Below are 19,213 nucleotides of genomic sequence, written 5' to 3'. Positions count from 1 at the left end.
TGAATATAAGACATTCTATTATTATATAACATAAGAATTCATTATTAGAAATTATATTATTTAAGATTGGATATATGTTCAATATTGAATATGTATTGAATATAAGACATTCTATTATTATATAACATAAAATTTCATTATTAGAAATTATATTATTTAAGATTGAATATATGTTCAATATTGAATATGTATTGAATATAAGACATTCTATTATTATGTAATATAAGAATTATTAGACATCACACTTTTGAATATTGAATATGTATGTTCAATATTTAATATATATCAAATATAAGACATTCTATTATTGTATAATGTAAGAATTCAATGTAAGACATTATATTGAGTATTGAATATATATATTCAGTATTGAATATAAGACATGACATTATTATATGAGAATTCGTTATTAGACATTATATTATTGAATATTGAAGAGATCTATATACACATATAGAATATATATATATATATATATATAAAATATATATATAATACTGAGGGAGAGATCTGGTCTAAAGCAGGAAGGAAACGAACCAATCAAAGATGGCAACATTAAAAATTGGAGAAAAGGGAAATGCTGGTGTTTCAAGGAAACAGAAGATAAATAAAGCCCCCATTTCTTTTGAAGAGCAGTGAGGAGTTTTTCCCTCATCTGAAGCTGAGCATGGATCTCTCTCCCCACACCACCATCACTTTTCTCTAAAATAAAAACGTTTTAATTTTACACCTAGCACTAACTTTGGGAGCTGGAAGAGCTCTGCACAGCAGCAGAAGTTCTGGGAGCTCCGAGCTCAGCTCCCAACTCCTCCTCAGAGCCCCCAGGCAGAAAAAGGAGCCTTGGGAATGATTCACCTCCCAGCTCAAGCATTCCCAGGATCTGGGACCCCGACAGAAATCAGCTGCAGGCATCCAGCAGGCTGGCTGTGATGCTGCAGAACTGGAACTTCAGGTTGCAATTCCATTTAAGGGCTGGCTCCAGTTCTGTTACATTAATTTCAGTGCTTTTTTTCCCTCCCATTTTTATTTTTTTTCCCCCTTCCTAATCCTGGTGCTGTAACGAGGCTGGGATGGAATATTTATGGATTATATAATATGTGCTGAGATTTAAGGTTCCCTACATTATCTGGCCAGGATTAAGGTTAATTGAGAGACTGCAAAAGAGGAGAGAAAGGAAAGAGATGAGACTTTAAACGCCTTAAAAAAAAAAAAAATCACATTTTCCTTGCTACATCCCACCCTCAGCTCTGATTGAACAGTGATTTTACTGCTGATGAAGGGTGGAATTAAAGCCCAGAGAGTGCTGTGCCCTCCTTGCAGGCAAGGAAAGTTCTTCTCCCTGTGTCCCCCTGCCCTTCCCAGGTGCAGCAGCAGCTGCAGAGCTGATGCCACCAAAGCCAGGCCAGCGCTGCCATCCGTCATCCTGGCTGGCAGCTCCTGCAGCAGCTCGGGCCAGAGCAGGCAGGGCTGAGGGCTCTGCAGGAGCCCAGATCTCCACAGCACCCAGGACTGCCCGGGGGAGCAGCCAGCTGCTCCAGGGAAGGAGCCCCCAGCCCTCCCCAGCTGAACATCCCAGGGCTTCAACCCCAGAATGGACTCAAACGGCTCCAGGAGTGCTGCAGGATCCAGAAATTGGATGTACTGGTACCAGTTTCCCTGGCTGTGCTCACACTGGACCAATCCTCCAGGAATTATTGACAAGGTGATAAAATCACTCCTTTTTGGGGAGAAAACACCCCCAGAGAGGTGGGTGCTGACCCCAAAACCTGACACAGTGACCTCTCCAGCTGAAAATCCCAGTGTTCAACCCCAGAATGGACTCAAACGGGTCCAGGAGTGCTGCAGGATCCAGAAATTGGATGTACTGGTACCAATCTCCCTGGCTGTGCTCACACTGGGCCAATCCTACAGGAATTATTGACAACAAGGTGATAAAATCACTCTTTTGGGGAGAAAACACCCACAGAGAGGTGAGTGCTGACCCCAAAACCTGACACAGTGACCTCTGCAGCTGAAAATCCCAGTGTTCAATCCCAGAATTCACTCAAACAGTCCAGGACCAAGAAATTGGATGTATTGGTCCCAGTTTCCCTGGCTGGGCTCACACTGGGCCAATCCTACAGGAATTATTGACAACAAGGTGATAAAATCACTCTTTTGGGGAAAAAAACACCCACAGAAAGGTGAGTGGTGACCCCAAAACCTGACACAGTGACCTCTGCAGCTGAAAATCCCAGTGTTCAATCCCAGAATGGACTCAAACGGGTCCAGGAGTGCTGCAGGATCCAGAAATTTGATGTATTGGTCCCAGTTTCCCTGGCTGGGCTCACACTGGACCAATCCTCCAGGAATTATTGACAACAACAAGGTGATAAAATCACTCTTTTGGGGAAAAAAACACCCACAGAGAGGTGGTTGCTGAACCCAAAACCTGACACATTGCCTCTCCAGCTGAAAACTCCAGTGTTCAATCCCAGAATTTTCCAGTTTCCCTGTCTGTGCTCACACTGGACCAATCCTACAAGAATTATTAACAACAAGGTGATAAAATCACCCCTTTTTCAGGAGAAAACACCCCCAGAGAGGTGGGTGCTGAACCCAAAACCTGACACAGTGACTTCTGCAGCTGAAAATCCCAGTGTTCAATCCCAGAATTCACTCAAACAGTCCAGGACCAAGAAATTGGATGTATTGGTCCCAGTTTCCCTGGCTGTGCTCAGACTGGACCAATCCTCCAGGAATTATTAACAACAAGGTGATAAAATCACCCCTTTTTGGGGAAAAAACACCCACAGAGAGGTCGGTGCTGACCCCAAAACCTGACACAGTGACCTCTGCAGCTGAAAATCCCAGTGTTCAATCCCAGAATTCACTCAAACAGTCCAGGACCAAGAAATTGGATGTATTGGTCCCAGTTTCCCTGGCTGGGCTCACACTGGACCAATCCTACAGGAATTAGCAACAACAACAAGGTGATAAAATCACTCTTTTGGGGAAAAAACACCCCCAGAGAGGTGGGTGGTGACCCCAAAACCTGACACAGTGACCTCTGCAGCTGAACATCCCAGTGTTCAACCCCAGAATGGACTCAAACGGGTCCAGGAGTGCTGCAGGATCCAGAAATTGGATGTACTGGTACCAATCTCCCTGGCTGGGCTCACACTGGGCCAATCCTACAGGAATTATTGACAACAACAAGGTGATAATATCACTCTTTTGGGGAAAAAAACACCCACAGAGAGGTGGTTGCTGAACCCAAAACCTGACACATTGCCTCTGCAGCTGAAAACTCCAGTGTTCAATGCCAGAATTTTCCAGTTTCCCTGTCTGTGCTCACACTGGACCAATCCTACAGGAATTATTGACAAAAACAAGGTGATAAAATCACTCTTTTGGGGAGAAAACACCCCCAGAAAGGTGGGTGCTGACCCCAAAACCTGACACAGTGACCTTTGCAGCTGAAAATCCCAGTGCTTCAACCCCAGAACAGACTCAAACGGCTCCAGGAGTGCTGCAGGATCCAGAAATTGGATGTGCTGGTACCAATCTCCCTGGCTGGGCTCACACTGGGCCAATCCTACAGGAATTATTGACAACAAGGTGATAAAATCACTCTTTTGCGGAAAAAACACCCCCAGAGAGGTGGGTGCTGACCCCAAAACCTGACACAGTGACCTCTCCATCTGAAAACTCCAGTGTTCAACCCCAGAACAGACTCAAACAGGTCCAGGAGTGCTGCAGGATCCAGAAATTGGATGTACTGGTACCAATCTCCCTGGCTGGGCTCACACTGGGCCAATCCTACAGGAATTATTGACAACAACAAGGTGATAAAATCACTCTTTTGGGGAAAAAAACACCCACAGAGAGGTGGTTGCTGAACCCAAAACCTGACACATTGCCTCTCCAGCTGAAAACTCCAGTGTTCAATGCCAGAATTTTCCAGTTTCCCTGGCTTTGCTCAGACTGGACCAATCCTACAGGAATTATTGACAAAAACAAGGTGATAAAATCACTCTTTTGGGGAGAAAACACCCCCAGAAAGGTGGGTGCTGACCCCAAAACCTGACACAGTGACCTTTGCAGCTGAAAATCCCAGGGCTTCAACCCCAGAATGGACTCAAACGGGTCCAGGAGTGCTGCAGGATCCAGAAATTGGATGTACTGGTACCAATCTCCCTGGCTGTGCTCACACTGGGCCAATCCTACAGGAATTATTGACAACAAGGTGATAAAATCACTCTTTTGGGGAGAAAACACCCACAGAGAGGTGAGTGCTGACCCCAAAACCTGACACAGTGACCTCTGCAGCTGAAAATCCCAGTGTTCAATCCCAGAATGGACTCAAACGGGTCCAGGAGTGCTGCAGGATCCAGAAATTGGATGTACTGGTACCAATCTCCCTGGCTGGGCTCACACTGGGCCAATCCTACAGGAATTATTGACAACAACAAGGTGATAATATCACTCTTTTGGGGAAAAAAACACCCACAGAAAGGTGAGTGGTGACCCCAAAACCTGACACAGTGACCTCTGCAGCTGAAAACTCCAGTGTTCAATGCCAGAATTTACCAGTTTCCCTGGCTTTGCTCAGACTGGACCAATCCTACAGGAATTATTGACAAAAACAAGGTGATAAAATCACTCTTTTGGGGAGAAAACACCCCCAGAGAGGTGGGTGCTGACCCCAAAATCTGACACAGTGACCTCTGCAGCTGAACATCCCAGTGTTCAACCCCAGAATGGACTCAAACGGGTCCAGGAGTGCTGCAGGATCCAGAAATTTGATGTATTGGTCCCAGTTTCCCTGGCTGGGCTCACACTGGACCAATCCTACAGGAATTATTGTCAACAACAAGGTGATAATATCACTCTTTTGGGGAAAAAAACACCCACAGAGAGGTGGGTGCTGACCCCAAAACCTGACACAGTGACCTCTGCAGCTGAAAATCCCAGTGTTCAATCCCAGAATGGACTCAAAGGGTCCAGGACCAAGAAATCTGTTGGTCCCAGTTTCCCTGGCTGTGGTCACATTGGGCCAATCCTACAGAATTATTAGGAATTATTATCACCACCACCACCAAGGTGATAAAACCACAATTTTTGGGGAAAAAAGCACCCCCAGAGAGGCGGGGGTGACCCCAGAACCTGACAGAGTGACCCCGGGGATGGAACATCCACCCCGAGGCTCATCTTGGCCTGCCCTGACCCTTCAAAAGGCTTTAGGGAACGCCACAAAATCAGGGATTGAGCTTGGAAAAGATGGCTCAAATCAAGCCCAGCCTGCACCACCAAACGCTCTCTCCTCAGGGGCCACATCCACACATTTTTAACCCTTCCAGCCCTGCTGACTCCAGCACTCCCATTCCAATGCTTTCCAACCCTTCCCGTGAAAATATTCCTGAATATTCTAAAATAGAATATCCTAATATACTATATAAAATATATCATAATATCCTAATATATCAGGGTATATTAGATTAGGATATTACAGTATATATTAATGCAGTATCCTAATATATTATAATAAATATAGTTTCCTAATATATTATAATAATAATAATACATAAAATAGAATATCCTAAAATAGAATATCCTAATATACTATGTAAAATATAGTATAATATCCTAATATATTAGTATACATTATATTAGGTTATTATAATATATAATAATACAATAGCCTTATATAATATATAAAACAGAATTTTCTAAAATAGAATATCCTAATATATGATATAAAATATAGTATAATATCCCAATATATTAGGATATATTATATTAGGGTATAATAATAATAATAATAATAATAATATATCCTAATATAATATATCCTAATAAAATAAATATAACACCCTAATATATAAAATATAATATCTTAAAATAGAATATCCTAATATATGATATAAAATATAGTATAATATCCCAATATATTAGGATACATTATATTAGGATATTATAATATATAATAATATAATATATCCTAATATAATATATCCTAATATAATAAATATAATATCCTAATACATAAAACATAATATCATAATATATAATATCCTAATATACTATATAAAATATAGCATCATATCCCAATATATTAGGATACATTATATTAGGATGTAAGATCCCAATATATTAGGATATTATAATATATAATAATATAATATCCTAATATAATATATTATATTATCCTAATATAATATATAAAATATAATATCCTAAAATTTAATATCCTAATATACTATATAAAATATAGTATAAAATCCTAATATATTAGGATATTATAACATATAATAATAAAATTTCCTAATATAATACAATAAACATAGTATCCTAATATAATATATAAAATATAATATCCTAAAATAGAATATTCTAATATCCTATATAAAATATAGTATAATATCCTAATATATTAGGATATTATAATACATAATAATATAATATCCTAATAAAATATAATAAATATAGTCTTCTACTACAATATATTAAATATAATATTCTAAAATAGAACATCCTAATATCCTACATAAAATATAGTATAATATCCTAATATATTAGGATATCACAATATATAATAATATAATATGCTAATATATTATAATAACGATGGTGTTCTAATATAATATATAAAATATAATATTCTAAAATAGAATATCCTAATATCCTGTATAAAATATAGTATAATATTCTAATATATTAGGATATCACAATATATAATAATATAATATCCTAATATAATATAATAACTATGGTGTTCTAATATAATATATAAAATATAATATTCTGAAATATAATATCCTAATATTTGCCCTGCTCCAAACCTGCCCGGGCAGGTTCCCAGGTAGCCGTTTCCAGGCTGTGGGTGCCAGGGAGGAGTTCAGGAGGCAGGAACGGGGACAGAGCCCAGCCCAGGCAAGGAGCAGCACCCCGGGCTCTGCTCCTGCTCTCCGGGGGGTTTTCCCAGGGGCTGCTTAAAGCAAGATGCAAAAGCTGTCCCAAATCCATGCACCTGTGCTTGGTGGCACCTGGAGCCACAAGCAGCCGGATTATTTCGCGGGAATAGCCAGGGAGTGAATGAGCTGATCTGTTAATCAATATCCAGTCACGGCAGGAGAGGGGCTGGGCATTACCCAGGGCAAACAGAGAGGATGGGCTGGGGCAGGAATTCTGTCCACTCATCATCCCAAACCTGGGACAGCAGAGCACAGAGCCCAGCCGAAAGAAACAGGAGCATAAACCCTCCCCAAACGAGGATTTCTGGATCCATATTTCTAACCTTGAAAATGGAGTTGTAACAATTTTTTAATATTGCTGCCCGTATGAGACTGAAAAAAAAGAAGTAATTATAAACATCCACTGATATTATGTATATCAGTGGATATATCTATTATATATATAAGATATATATTTATATTTATAAATTGTAAACATCAACTGATATTTATAATCAGTTGATATTTATAATACATAAATATATATATATATCTCCTGAATCAGGATATATTTTATATATATACATATATATATAAAAAAATATATATATATAAAATATATATACAAATATATACATATATATATATATATATTTTTATATATATATTATTATGGGATATTCAGAATCCTGAATCAGGATATGTGTGTATATATATATATATATATATATATATATATATATATATACACATATACACATATATATATACACACACATATATAAATAAATATATATAATATTTTATATTTATATATATATAAAAATATTCTATATATTATATATAGAATATATATTATATATATTCTATATTATAAATATATAATATATATAATATATATAATATATATTATATATATTCTATATATTCTATATTGTATATAGAATATACATATTCTCTCTATATATTATAAATATAATATAAATATTTTATATATATTATATATCTTATATATATTTTTTATATATATACATGTATATATCTTATATTTTTTAATCGATATATACATATATATACACATATATATAGACATATATATATACACACACACATATATATAGACATATATATAGACATATATATAGACATATATATATATCTCCTGATTCAGGATTCTGAATATCCCATAGTTTAGACCCTTCTGATCCATCCTTGAATTCAAAATTTACCCCCTTTTATATAATTTAGAATATAAATTACCCCCAGATATTTTCACTCACAAGGATGACCAAGCAAAAATCATCTCGGTGGAGGAGCAGAGATAAAACCACCAAAATAATGTATGGGCAGGCTAAAAATTCATGAGAATACAGATTTTAACTGCCATCAGCCAAGTGAAGAAGTAGAATAAATCTGATCTGATTCCATGATTCTTCTAATTTAATAATTTATATTTAATAATTCCCCTCGCAGTTGTGCTGTGGAAATATTTTTTGTGTTACAAAAATTAAAGTGCCAGTAATTGCTGCAGTCTCTGAAGGGCCCTGCCCTTGATGTCTGACACTGAAAAACCCCAAAAAAACCCTAAAGTACATTTGGCATTTCCAGATTGTTTTCTAAGCCATATCCACCAAACTGAGCAGTGTTGCAGGTTTGTTTTGGGGTGTTTTTTAAATATCTGAATCTGATAATTTCACTTCTTGATCCAGTCCCATGTACCTTCCTGACAGCAATTAACAGAGTAAACCAATAGATGATAAATGAATATATATATGATTTACCTCATCAATAGTAACAAATAATTTACCTAATCAATATCAAAGCTCCCAAGAGCTGCAGCTGTCTGATTTCCAATCATTTGTAGCATCCACTGAGGTTTCCAAATTCCCAGCAGCGAGGGAGTTTCTTGGCCTTGACCTTGTGAAGAGTGATCTGCACTAAGGACAGCCCAACATTGGAGAGTGCCCAAATTTAATGGAGTTACAGGGAAAAATCCCAAATCTTTTCACCATTTTTAGGGCTTCAGCACTCCCAGCTCTCTTCCTTTCTGCTCCCTTGCCACACATAATGAATAATTCTAAAATAGATCTATTTCTAGATCTATTTCTAGATCTATTTCTAGATCTATTAAAAAATAGATAAAAATAAAAATATAAAAAAAATATAAAAATATATAAATATATATATTAAAAATATAAATATAAATATAAACAAATATATATTAAAAATATAAAACATATATAAATATATATATAAATATATATAAAAATATATAAAAATATATAAAAATATATATTAAAAATATATAAATATATAAAAATATATATTAAAAATATATATAAAATATATATAAAAAGATATATATAAAAATATATATAATATATATGTAAAAATATATATATATCTATTAAAAATATATAAAAAATATATAAATATATATGAAAATATATATAAAAATATAAAAATTATAAAATATATATTTTGATATCTATAAATATATATTTCTATATATATTTATATATATATAATATATGTTTATTAGGGATATTATAAAATATGTAATACATAAAATACCTATATAATATAAAATATAATATATAAAAATAGCTATAATATATATTATACTATATATAATACCTATAATACATAATATAGTATTTATTATATATATAATACCTATACTATAGAATATATTATATAAAAATACCTATATTATAGATTATATTATATATAATACCTATAATATATATTATTTATTATATTTACTTATAATGGGACAGAATTCTAAACCCCTCCACACTTATTTAAAAAAAAAATAAATAAGTTGGTAAAACCTTGGAAAAAATTCATTTTCTCTTTCTAGCTCAGAGGTACAAAGGGGAAAATGTCACAGCAGGCAGAGAAATCAGCTCCAGAGATTGGGGTGGGAATGGAGCCGTGGCTCCTGTCACCCCTGCCACCCAAATGTCACCAGAACAAATTTCCAGCATGGCCAGAACACCCCCAAGGGCACCAAGGGATCAATCTGTGATTTTTCATTTCATTATTTCAACCTGGTCCTCTCCAGGGGTCACAAAACAGGAATTGAGATGATTTCCAAATAAAGAAAAAATGAGATTCTGGGCAAAAAATGGTGGGAAAAGAGATTTTTTGCCTCAATTCTCCCTTAAATCCTCATCACCTCCTGGCAGGGCTGAGGTGAAATGGGGATTCCATGAAAAAATCCCAATCCATGGGGGGATTCCACCCCAAAATCCCAATCCATATGGGGATTCCGTCCAAAAATCCCAATCCATTTGGGGATTTCATCCAAAAATCCCAAACCACTTGGGGATTCTCTCCAAAAATCCCAATCCATTTGGATTCCCTCCAAAAATCCCAATCTATTTGGGGATTCCCTCCAAAAATCCCAATCCATGGGGGGATTTCATCCAAAAATCCCAATCCATTTGGGGATTCCCTCCAAAAATCCCAATCCATGGGGGGATTCCACCCAAAAATCCCAATCCATTTGGGGATTCCCTCCAAAAACCCCAATCCATTCGGGGATTTTACCCAAAAACCCCAATCCATTTGGAGATTCCCCCCAAAAATCCCAATCCATGGGGGGATTTCCTCCAAAAACCCCAATCCACTTGGGGGGATTCCCCCCAAAAATCCCAATCCATGGGGGGATTTCCTCCAAAAACCCCAATCCACTTGGGGGGATTCCCCCCAAAAATCCCAATCCATGGGGGGATTTCACCCAAAAATCCCAATCCACTTGGGGGGATTTCCTCCAAAAACCCCAATCCACTTGGGGGGATTCCCCCCAAAAATCCCAATCCATGGGGGGATTTCCTCCAAAAATCCCAATCCTTTTGGGGATTTCACCCAAAACTCAGAGAGCAGGGGATGCTGCGAGGCCCAAGTCTGTCCCTGGTGCAGCCCCTGCACGGAGGGGAAGTGGTGGGGTTAAGAAAATAAAGTTCTCTCCCAGCAAGGCAGGCCCAAAATGAATCCAGCGTGATTAGGCAGGAGGCCTCTTGAGACAGGGCCTAAAAAATTCCACTGAAAAAGGAAACACCTGTTGGAATATTAACTAGGACAAAGTCAAGCAAGGAGAAAGAGGAGAGGTGGCCAAGAGGTTGGAAAATCCAAGAGGAAATGTTGGAGGGATTTTTCTTTACTTTTAAAAAATTGTGACATTGGGAATAATTGAGTTTTTAGCACAGAAAACTGCCTTTTTCTTCATGCAAGGATTTAGAGGTGACAGAAAAGATCAAAAAAGCCAACTTTGAGTAAATTGTCTTGGTTTCTAAGAGCAAAATTGTGTTGGGCATCCTTAAATTGTGAATAATAATCAGGTACCTCCAGAAGCTGATGGGTTCCAGGTATTGGAAACCACTTTTAGCTCCTGTTTAAGAATAAAAGAATAAAAAATAATAGTTTTAAATAAAGAAGATTATGAAATATTTTTAAGAAAAATCTCAAAACCTATTTTGGCCAGGGGAAGTTTCCTATCGAGCTGAGGTCTCCATCAGGTTTTACAGGTTTGCAAAGATTTCGTGTAAAGAATAAATTCCATTTTGCTTTTGTACAACCCCTTGGAGAATTCCAGCATCTTTCCCTGCCCGTGGCCCTGCCTGGGAGCTGAGGAACAGGGAGTGAGGACAGAGAGCCCTGCATGGCTCTGGGCAGGGAGAATTTCACTGTGGAAAACCCTCACAAAGAAAACAGAATTTACAAAGGCCCAGCACAGTTCTGATCCCAAGGCTGCACCCTAAAAAAAAATATAAAAAAATCCCACTGTGGCCTCTGTTGCACATCCCACTGCCAGGGCTGTAAAACCCTAATATCCAAACCATTTAGGGGGGTATTTTTGTTTTCTTTTTGCCTTTAGGAAGCCGAGCAAAGCTCATATTCTGCAATAACTGGAGGATGTATCATCAGCCAGCCCTGTCTTCAGCTGAAAACCCAATTCAGGAGGATTTCACACAGGTTTGAGAGCACTACAAAGCAAATGAGCACTTACACCATGCTAGGAAACATGATCCTTACTTGTAGTGCACTTGTAAGCATTTTTTTTCCCCCCTCCAATACTTTTATTTTAAAGGGAATAACCTTTCTTTGCCTCTAACCCACGGGAGGAGGAGCTCAGTCCTCTTGTGGAAGTCCCTGCAGGGCAGGAAAATAAGGTGCTGCAAAGGTTGAGAGTTGAGAGATCGAGGAGGGGCTGAGCCCTGCAGGCAGGGAGGGAAGGATGGGGTGCAGAGCCTGAGCATGGGGTGCCCATCCCAGAATTTCAGCCTTTGGAACAGGCTGGATACAGAAAATAATCACAGAATAATGAGGATGGAAGAGACCTCGAAGATCAAGCTCAATCCATGCCCTGACACCTCAACCAGACCATAGCACCAAGGGCCATGTCCAGACTTTTTAAACACCCCCAGAGATGGTGATTCCACCACCTCCCTGGGAAGAGCATCCAGTGATTTATTATTCTTTCAGTGAAAAATTCCTTCCTCATCTCCAACCTACACCTTCCCCAATCACCAGAGATGTGAAGCACAAAGCTCTTCCAGCCAGGCAGCCATTTGATGGAGGAGAAGAAGAGACAGGAGGGAGGAAAAATAAAAAAAAAATTAAAATAAAAAAAAAACCCAGCCACTTACAAGGATCAGCTTAGCAAAAAAACCCCAAAACTCAGCTGAGCCCCCCATCACACCCAGGGTGGCCGAGCAGCCCCTCCATCGCACCCGGGTGGGGCTGAGCAGCCCTTCCATGACACCCAGGGTGTGCCTGAGCACCAGGGATGTCTGAGCAGCCCCTCCATCGCACCCGGGGTGTGTCTGAGCAGCCCCTCCATCGCATCCGGGGTGTGTCTGAGCAGCCCCTCCATCGCACCCGGGCTGGGGCTGAGCAGCCCCTCCATCGCACCCGGGCTGTGTCTGAGCAGCCCCTCCATCGCACCCGGGCTGTGTCTGAGCAGCCCTTCCACGACACCCGGGGTGTGTCTGAGCAGCCCCTCCATCGCACCCGGGGGGGGGGCTGAGCAGCCCCTCCATCGCACCCGGGGTGTCTGAGCAGCCCCTCCATCGCACCCGGGATTGCTGAGCAGCCCCTCCACCGCACCCGGGGTGTGTCTGAGCAGCCCCTCCATCGCACCCGGGGTGTGTCTGAGCTGCCCCTCCATCGCACCCGGCGGGGGGCTGAGCAGCCCCTCCATCGCACCCGGGATTGCTGAGCAGCCCCTCCATCGCACCCGGGATTGCTGAGCAGCCCCTCCATCGCACCCGGGATTGCTGAGCAGCCCCTCCATCGCACCCGGGGGAAGCTGAGCAGCCCCTCCATCGCACCCGGGGGGGGGGCTGAGCAGCCCCTCCATCGCACCCGGGGGGGGGGCTGAGCAGCCCCTCCATCGCACCCGGGATTGCTGAGCAGCCCCTCCATCGCACCCGGGGGGGGGGCTGAGCAGCCCCTCCATCGCACCCGGGATGGCTGAGCAGCCCCTCCATCGCACCCGGGCTGTGTCTGAGCAGCCCCTCCGCGCTCGGAGCCGATCGATTCTGCACAGACACACGAAATGAGCCGGCAGGCAGCCCCAGCCCTGCTGACAGCGAGCAAATGACAAATCCTCCGCCAGGTACCACCCTGAGACAGAACTTCGGAGGTGCTGTTACACAACAACGGCGATGGGTTTGTTGTTGGCACCAACAAAAATCACAACAAACCCCCCGGCTCTGCCTCCTGCCCTGCTCTCCAGGAAAGCGCCCGCCCCGCCCGAGGTGCTGCTGTTTTACACCCGGCTCATCCCTGTTCTAACGAGCTTGGCTTTATCCTGATTACCTGGAAAGCGCATCAGCCTGTCAGAGCCAGCCGGCAACCCTTAACCCTTGCCACGCCGCCTCCAGCCCCGAGCCGGCACACGGCTCTTCCCCCTGGGGATTTTTCTCCCTGGAAAATCTCGGTGGAGTCTCCCGGAGAGCCAGGGATGCTCAAGAACTCGCCAGGTTGTTTCTCAGCTGTTTTCACACTGCCAGGGAGGATTTTAGCAGGCAGGTGTGCTGAGAGAGCAGGAGTGGGGGTGATGGTGGTGAGGTACCAACAGCAAGGGCAGCCCCAAAAGAGGCTTCACCACATCTGTAAACATCAAAGATATCCCTGGCCACGGCAGCAGGTTGGAAATCGAGGATTTTCGAGGCCCCTTCCATCCCAAACCAGTGTGGGATTCTGTGATCACAAAATTCCTCTCAGCACTGTGGGTGCCACCCTGCCCTGGCAATACCTGCTCCCCTCCTGGGATTGATTTATTTATTCAGGCAATAAATTCTCCAGCAGGAATCCCCTCCCCACCATGTATTTATCAGAAATATGCCCAGAAAGGGTGGGGAATTATCTCAACTGCTGCCTATAAGTCTGTTGTTACATTAAAAAAAAAAAGGCCCAAACCTGGATAAAACACAATTTCATATTTTTGTAAGTAGCTGAAATCACAGTAAAACTTCAATTGGAGGTTGTATGGCAAAAAAACAACAAAAAAGGAAAATTAAAAATCCTCTGCAAGGTACCACACTCAAAAAGAACTTTGGAGGTGCGATTACAGAACAGCAATAAGTTTATCACTGGTACCAATAATAATAAAAATAAAATTGCCACAGACAAGGCAGTGGCTTGGTGGCATTTCCATGGCTCCACACCCATCTCAAACCCTCCCATCTAGATTTAAAATAGGAATCTAAACTCTGCAAAGCAAATCTTTGGATGGTGGAACCATCCAGAGCCTTTTAAAACCCAGAACATCCAACATGAACTTGAACCTGGCAGGGAGGAAGAGTCGTGCACAGCGAGAGCGTAATTTTAGAAAAATCCAAAATACCTTGGCAAGTTGAAATTTAGCCAGGACATGAGCACAGCTCGCTGGAAGGGAGCTGTGGGCTCTCAAAGGAGGCCCAGATCTTTCCCTTTTGCAAAATGCAGAGAGCCAGACCTTTAGATTCCCCGTTCCATGGTGAGAGTGCAGGAGAGGAACAGGAAAGCCACGTGGCTCAGCTGAGGAACGCTGTGTTCCTCTCTCTCCCTGTGACTACAGCACATTATTTAGTCACTTGGTGACTGTTTTCTCCATCTGGGGAAGAGAATTATATTGAATGCTCACTTTGCCCACACAGCATTACTAAAACCCCTTTAAAAGGTGCATTTCAGCACCAGCAGGAGCTTCCTCCTGCCCAGCCCTCCCTGCAGAGCAGCACCTTTGGAAGATCCTGGGCTGCTTTCCCCAGCTTGGGCAAATTTGCATTATGGGTTAATTGATTTTTATTTTCAGAATGCCACAGGAAAAGGCGCTGCAGAGATGGAAAGTCATTTCCACAGTGCTGAGATGAGGCCAAGGGAAGCAGATTTGGATCAGAACACAAAGCTCTGAGCTTGGATCTCTCCTAGTGGTAATTAATGAATGAGACTGCAAACATTTGTTTTTCGGGCCAAACTATATTACCTTGATATGAAATCCCTGAGGTCATTTCAAAGCACCATATTTAAGTTGTAAATCTGTCAGTGCACCCCAAAAAGCATTTGAATTTCATCTCCTGAGTTGTGCTGGGCACTGGGCTCCTCCTGCACAGCTTTTACTGCTGCAATCTCAATAAAGGCACTTGAGGTGAGAACCTGAGCTTGACCATCCACACCTGAGCACAAGGCAGAGCTGAGCCCCAGCCCTGGCTGTGAATCTCACCTGAAGTCACCAAACCTCACCTGAGGCTGCTGGGAAGGAAGGAAAAGTGCAGCCCCACGTTTCTCCCCACAGAGAGAAGCAAGGCACAAATCTTCCCAAGAATGTTCTCATCTCACTCGCTGTGCCCGTGTTTGTTCCAAAGCAGAATGCAATGTGGAGATTGTTTACCCTCAGAGATGGGGTTTGGTTCCTTGGCTGTCAGGGCCAAGCCTGCAGCCCCACATTTCTCCTCACAGAGAGAAGCAAGGCACAAATCTTCCCAAGAATGTTCTCATCTCTCTCGCTGTGCCCGTGTTTGTGCCAAAGTGGAATGCAATGTGAGATTGTCTATCCAGAGTGATGGTGGCTTGGTTCCTTGGCTGTCAGGGCCAGGTGTGTGTGTTGGGGACTGTTGGGTGACACTCACGAGATTCTGGGCAGGGTGTGCAGAGCTGAGGGCTGGGCAGATTCAGTTTTAGATGGAATGTAATATAGTAAACACATATAGCATGTATCTATAATGTAGAATAACATAGTATAATAAAGTAATTAATACAGTAGTAATAATAAAGTAATTAATTAGCCTCCTGATATCAATGGAGTCAGATGCATCATTCGTTCCTGCCACGAGGCACCCCACAAACACAACAGAAAAGGCCGAGGAGAAGGATGGGAATCCAGCTCAACCAACAACCTGAGCCTGCTCAGGCGCCCCTGTGGCAGGTGGAGGGAGGATCCAGCATCCAACCTGGCTGGCTCATTAGAGGTGTAAGAGACCGATTAACGGGGGGAGAGCATGAGCCAGACCCTCCAGGAGCGAGGGCAAAGCGCACCCGGAGTTTAATTTGGGTTTTCTCCCCATCCCCAGCCCCGCCTTTGTCCCCGCGGCTCTCCGGCATTGCCGGGCGCCCAGCGCTCGCAGAAGAGGGAATTCGGGAATTCTGGAATCCTGCGGCATTCCAGGGGAGCCGCTGGGGCAGCCCCGCATTGCTGCCGGGCCCTGGGAGGGCTTGGGGACAGCGCGGGTGCCGCCGGTGTCACCCGGGGCGCTGCCACCCCTGCCGGGCTCTGATCCCCGGGGACAGCGCTTCCCTTGGCACGCTGCCCGCACCCAGGGAAGAAAGAGCTGCGATGGTGATGGCTCTTTTTCATTTCCCTAAGCTGATAGACAGCACTTGTCAGCTGCAATCAAGGGGGAAAGAAAAAAAATAGCTAAAAACGGGAAACCTGCGACTGTTCTGTTACATATTTCATGTTCTCTGTGCAGCAGGGGAGTCCCAGTCCTAGAAAATCCTTGCTTTGAATTAGGAAAAAAAGTTATTCTAAAAGCCACACCTGTTTCTCACAGAGCCCACGGTGAACCTGGGGAGCTCAGCCACACGAGAGTTTCAGAAGGAATTTTAAGTGCAGGTACAGGAATAAACAGGAGAAAGGCCCACCTGAGCTGGCAAACACGAGAACTCAGGTCACCAGAAGTTAATGCCACATTCTGGAGAGCTCTGAAGGCATTGCTGGTGTTTTTCTGGAACTCTGAGCATCAGCTAAGGGCTGGAAGCTGGTGAAAAGGACCTTGAACCAAAGAGCACAGCTGATTTTCTACACAAACCCTGGAGGGGTTTCAGCCAGCTCCTGCAAAGCTTACACTGAACCTGGGCTAAATCCAACCCCCTTAAATCCTGACTCAATCTTGCCCTTCCCCTTTCTCCTCCCCTTTTTCTCCCCCACTGGGCTTGATTTCAAAATTGCAAACACCTGAATCTTATCTCCTTTTTGAGGGGGCAAGGTAGATCCTGAGCAAGAAGCAAACCTTAAATCAATGAACCTTGGTGCTGAGGGAGCCAAGATCAATGACAGGAATTTAATTTCTTTTTTCCATACCTTTCAAACACTGCACAGCACCAGCTGGGCCTGCCTTGGAGCCATCCAAACCTCAAACCCTGACCTCAGGAATCCTCAAGAATCCCCAGGAATCCTCAGCTCCTGCCATGGAATCAGACCCTGATCCCTTAAACCCCTTCCCCTCTCCCATGGCAAGGAGGAAGCATCACTAATAGGGCTGTGGAGTAATTAGTCATTAAGCCCCATATCCCATTAAGAGCTGCCAACAGCAGATGCCAAGGGAAGGGTGGGAGAGGAGCCTCAGGGCACCTTGATATTGCTATTGCTATCCCCCAATATTCCCCTCTGCTTTCAGTGACAAGGAAATGCCTCCAAGGGGTGCCAGAGGATGGGACCAGGCTCTGCTCAGCGTGACAGGATGAGGAGCAGTGGCCATAAAATAAAACACAAGGAGTTCCACCTCAACACCATCCCTGGGGGGGTTTGACACAGCCTGGAGGTGGCACTGGGTGCCAGGGTTTGGTTGAGGTGTTGGGCCTGGCTGGAATCAGTCTTGGTGGTCTCTTCCAACCTGTGAATTCTGTAAATTCTGTGATTCTGTGAATTCTGTGAACACCAGGAAGGAGCACTTCCCATGGAGGTGGCAGAGGCCTGGAACAGCTGCCCAGGGAGGGCGTGGAGTGTCCCCCTCTGGAGATGTCCCCAGATCACCTGGACACGTTCCTGGGTGCCCTGCCAGGCCATGGGGTTGGTCTGAGTGATGTCCAGAGGTCCCTTCCCACCCCAGCTGTTCTCTGATCCAAGGATTCTGGAACAGCCCTGGGATCTTTGTCCCTGGACTGTCCCTCCCTTCCTTCCCAGCAAACCTTTAACCCCTGTGCACCTCCCCTGCCTTCAAGTGAATAATGGGGTGGATGAGCCAGGCAACATCTTGCCCATATATATTCCCAAAAAAGAAAAAATCCCCTTTTATTTCCTGCAGAGATAAGAATATCTCCCATCTTTATAAGTTCCACATTGCAATCAATGTGGTCTGCATTTAAAAAGCACACACAAACAGGCATCCATCCATCTACAGGCTCTTCATGTTCCCTTCCATGCCATCCAGACAGAATATTTTGCCACACTCTGCAGGATTAAGTGCACATTGCCACGGAGAAATAAATAAATAAACAACCAGCAATTTCTCAATTTCTCCCTGCTGCGTGGCAGTGGTGAAAATTGCTTGGAAAATAGGGAACTGTTATAAATATTCTATATATAACCACACATTGTGGAGGGAAAGGGGGGGGGGGGAAAGGGGAGAAGGTTGGTGTGCTTGAAAAATGGGAACACAAAGGAGGGCATAGAAACCTACCCAGCCATTTCCACCTCGCTGCTATTTATAGCTGCAGTGTTGGGAGGTGTTTGTTTAAAGGGGCACTGGAGGGACCAAGCCCTCCTTGGAGGAGGCATGCAAACAATATTCAATATTCCCCTGGCAAAGGGAGGGAGAACTCGTCTGGCCTGAAAAATCATGGCTGTTCTTGCCTTTTTTTTTTTTAAATTATTTTTTTTTCCCCCCTCTTTTCCAGAATTGAAGTTTTAAATTGTGTTTGCTTCCTCGTTAACACTTTTGTTGCTCTAGCCTGGGGTGGTGGCTCGCTGGTTTTGGGGTTGGGTCCCAAACTGAAAAGAGAAGAAAGGGGGAAATTAGCAATCATTTCTGCCACCACCCTCCCCAAATTTCCCTTCTTTACAGCAGGCA

This window comes from Haemorhous mexicanus, chromosome 24 (genome assembly GCF_027477595.1).
Source record: "Haemorhous mexicanus isolate bHaeMex1 chromosome 24, bHaeMex1.pri, whole genome shotgun sequence".
NCBI classification, from domain to species: domain Eukaryota; kingdom Metazoa; phylum Chordata; class Aves; order Passeriformes; family Fringillidae; genus Haemorhous; species Haemorhous mexicanus.
The sequence above is the reverse complement of the archived record's forward strand: the minus strand, read 5'-3'. Positions refer to the sequence as shown.